The sequence below is a fragment of the Dermacentor albipictus genome, chromosome 5, assembly GCF_038994185.2.
Source record: "Dermacentor albipictus isolate Rhodes 1998 colony chromosome 5, USDA_Dalb.pri_finalv2, whole genome shotgun sequence".
Classification (NCBI taxonomy): domain Eukaryota; kingdom Metazoa; phylum Arthropoda; class Arachnida; order Ixodida; family Ixodidae; genus Dermacentor; species Dermacentor albipictus.
This window is the reverse complement of record NC_091825.1, coordinates 166,214,575-166,218,471: the sequence shown is the minus strand read 5'-3', so window position 1 is coordinate 166,218,471 and position 3,897 is coordinate 166,214,575. Positions and strand designations below refer to the sequence as shown.

Below are 3,897 nucleotides of genomic sequence, written 5' to 3'. Positions count from 1 at the left end.
ACCCTGTTGGTTCTTCGCTTGTACGGTCATTGACGATATGTTGCAGTGATCTCCGGCTGCGATCGTCATTTCTTGTGTTTTCGGCGACGTCGTCCACTTCAGCCGGCAAACAATTGTAGTCTGGTTGCACGCTGTCGTCCAAGTGAGGTGGCGAGTTCGCTGGCTCCACAGCCGGAGACCGCTCGCAGCTCAAATTGGTACTGGGATTAGAGCTTCCCTCCACACGCTGATAAAAAAGAGTGCTTCACGGAACCGTGAAATTCGCTCCAGGCTTCAAATAGCACTTGCGCTTCCTCTCCGGGTTCACGTGCACTGCTACCGGCGACGCCCCGATTTTTCCATCGCTCGCAGAAAAACGGACGTTCGGAAGGCGAGGAATGCCGCGGAAATCGTCACCAAGCAAGGACTCTCGTAAAACGTGACCACTACTACGGGAACCCAATATAACAGACACAGAATTTTGGCAATTACGGTATACAATCACAGAGCCCCTACACCAAAAACGTGTAGGGGCACAAAAAATTTGACAATGAGTCGTCGCGTGGTGACGCTGTATGTTTTACATTATTTTGCTTTCTCACATTACTGTCTTCATGCACCTAAGGCAAAAACGTTTTTAAGCATAACAAACAAAGCAAGAAATAAGAAATAGCAAAGTTAAAAAAAGTACATTGATCGTTTTCTCATATTTAAAGCCACGGGGGAAAGAAAATGCGAGCCGACGAGAGCCATTGCTAGCCCACGTTCGTGCTGCCATGACACAACGTGGTCACGTGGTCTTGGACGGTAGCGTCGGCGGCGTTTTCTTTCTCTATGGCGTTGGCTTGCATCCATAGCTCAAGTAATTGCGAGTATTCGTCGCTTGTGCTTTTGCTGCAATGTACGCGTCGGTCAGATTTCGCGACGACGACGCGCGAGATGTCGTTAGCATCGGAGGTATAAAAAATTTCAGCTTTCAAAGCATTTCAGACTACCAAAGCAACAGGTGGCACAAAGTGCACTGGAAGGACGACCATCAAAGTGGCTTTTTTTCGAGCGCAGATCCTGCGGTTGTTTGGTAAGTTAAATTCTAATATATATATTTGTTCTTCTATAATATTTGCTTATATTTAGGCTGCGTTTGATTTTGCTGTGCTCTGATATTGCGCAGAGACAAAAGAGGCTGCACATCAACCGACAAGGCGGGTCCCACTTCCTCCACGCCCGTCGGACAGTGAGGACAGCGAAATGTCAATGTCCAGCGCGGATTCATTGAACGAGGTAATGAAATTTCACTCTTACGTCTGGCCGCATAAGTTTTGCTTGCCTTTTGTGGCGCTGCACGTGCCCAGCTTCTACAGATATCGAACATTATAGAGCTCAACATGCAACATGCAGCCTGTTTGACAGCAGAGAAGGAAAATACTGTTACTACATTGTTGAGTGGAAAACAGAATGTCTTCATTTATGTTAAAGCTCTCTCTCCCTCAATGACATCGCCCTAACTTGTAAGAAACTGTAGGGAAAAGGCCGCAAGCTTAGCAATTTGCATGGGTTAATTGTTCACGTATGTATAATGGTGGCGTAGATGAATTTCATTGTTTGTTGAAAGGAATCGCTCATAACGCACGTGGAGCTGATTCATACATTCCTAACCTGTAAACCTCAGTGCTACTGTTTTGCATATTCAACAAATTTCATTGGAAACTTTTGTTGGCATTAAAAGTATGCCTGCTCTGGACGCATTCAAGTATGATGCGCTAAAAGGTATGCTTTAATCCAGTCATGTTCCTTGATTGGCCCCGAAGAAAGCATGTTTTTTTTTTATACACCCCTCAGCCATAAGTCTGTTCTTTCAAAAGTCAGCGACATGTTCCTTTGCAATTTTCTCAATGTATTATTCCAATTGTAGCTGCTCAGGGCTTGTGTGTTTGAGACTGACGTCACTTTTTAACAATACTGTTTTCAATTCAAAGCTTTCTTTGCCTACCTTCCAAAGCTTGGCATCGTTGTATAAATTGGCCGATTTATTGCCTCAATGACTCTGCACAAGCTGTCAGTCAGTTAAAAAATTATAGGTCTTGTGGTGGGATTTGAACCTTGGTATTCCAGTGCAGCATCAGATGCACTGTTCATTAGACCATAGACGCACAAAGAACTGCAGTATAGCAACCTTACCCCTCATTTCCCTCTTGCAATTTAGCACTTTGAAACAGATGGCATATATGCCATATTGCATACAATTTACTTTTGAAATTTAAACATTGCATTGTGGTAGGTGGTAGTGGAGCAAGTGCCCAAAGAAACCCATGAAGCCATGCCATAATTCGCAACCATTTTTGCTGAATCCCATTAAAGTGCGTGTGTGTGACAAGACTGGCTGCAGTAGGAAGGCTGTTTGGTGAAGCTTTCTTTATGATGTATGAAGGTATAGATGCTGTTATCCATTTGGTGATAACACTGTTGTGTTTCTCCACAAATGTCTGCAAGGTATGCTGTTGTGACTAAGGGTGACTGCAAGATACATTCGTCACTGAATTCACTGCATGCAGAGATGTGATATATGTCACATCTCTGCATAGGTCTTATATAAGACCACTCTGGATTTCTTACCATGTTTAGCACTTTGTTATTGCTGGCTCATCAAATTTTGCTTATTCTTTCCACAGTGAGTGGGATCAGCACATCTTTTTCATGTTAATATGCCATATATGCTTGTCCTTTCAGTAGTACTTCTAAATCTTTGTTCTCACTTGCTGACCTTTCCCATTTTAGTTTTTTTCAGGCACTACCTTGAGAAGCGGTACAGCAGTGAAGATGACATAACAAGGAGGCACAACATGCTCGGAAAGCTTGTTGCTGGAAAGATTGCGGATCTGATGAAGAAGTAATTTTGTAAATATTATTTGTAAATAAATACATGCCTACTTTCAAATGAAATTTGTTCTTTTTATAGACTGGTTGCCACATTGCAGTCCTCACTGCTGTATAGCACCATTGTTTTGATACATGAACAATGTGCTTAGACCAGTAGGCAACACTACCAATAGACAAATACACTACTAATAGGCCAATAAAGTGCCAATAGACAAATACACTACTAATAGGCCAATAGAGTGCCAATAGGCAAGTATATTACTAATAGGCCAATAGAGCACCAATATATACCAGTAAGCCACCAATAGGCTTATACAATACCTATAGACCAATATGTTCAATAATCCCATAGCCTACTGGTATGCCCGATATGTGCAATAGGTTGATCGATTCTGTTTCAAGGAAAGGTGAGCATACCTTGTTTTTATTGTCGTTGGTTGCCTAGCTTAGTAGAAAGCTTACAAAAAATTAAGCGATCCCAGTGCTATAAAACGTGCTGCACTGCAGGCCTTAAAAATCGTGTCACGGAACTCTTCTCAAACTGTAAAGCTAGCTCTCTGCGTGGTACGGCGGCAGCATAACGGTGATGCTTAAGATACGTACGCAGTGAAGCTGTGTGCGTAATTCACTTTTCGAACTCTTGACGCATTCACGGACAACTTTTAAGAGGTAAAATGAGTGGTAATCGTTCTGTCGTCGAACCTTACAGTTTCTAAAGAGCGCAGAAGCGAATTTTACAACGTGTACAATGAAACTGTTGTGTACTTTGCGAACTCTATACACAATGTGGTATATAATAATCTGCTTGAAAAAGGCAATAGGAGCGGCTATTTAACGCTATTTTAGAGAGCAGCGGACTACACGCTCCGACATTTTTTAGGTTCGGGCAGTCAACTTTTGGAGCCAAGTGACCGATCAAAGCCTTGTGACATCACTGTCACTGTGTTAGCAAAAGTAATCAACTAGGCAAGCAGTTCGTCACAACACAACATCTGCCGTACTAATTACAACGCCGCACAGCCGCCCACTGCGTAGCAGACG

The 3,897-nt window shown here is 42.9% G+C and overlaps 1 long non-coding RNA gene across 1 annotated transcript; it reads left to right on the top strand.

The window, feature by feature from the left end:
- Window positions 1-824: 824 nt before the first annotated feature.
- Window positions 825-2,907, top strand: LOC135917575 (uncharacterized). The gene is made up of 3 exons (XR_010569336.2): window positions 825-1,057; window positions 1,151-1,260; window positions 2,755-2,907. It is a non-coding gene; the product is annotated as an uncharacterized lncRNA (long non-coding RNA).
- The last annotated feature ends 990 nt before the right edge of the window (window positions 2,908-3,897 follow it).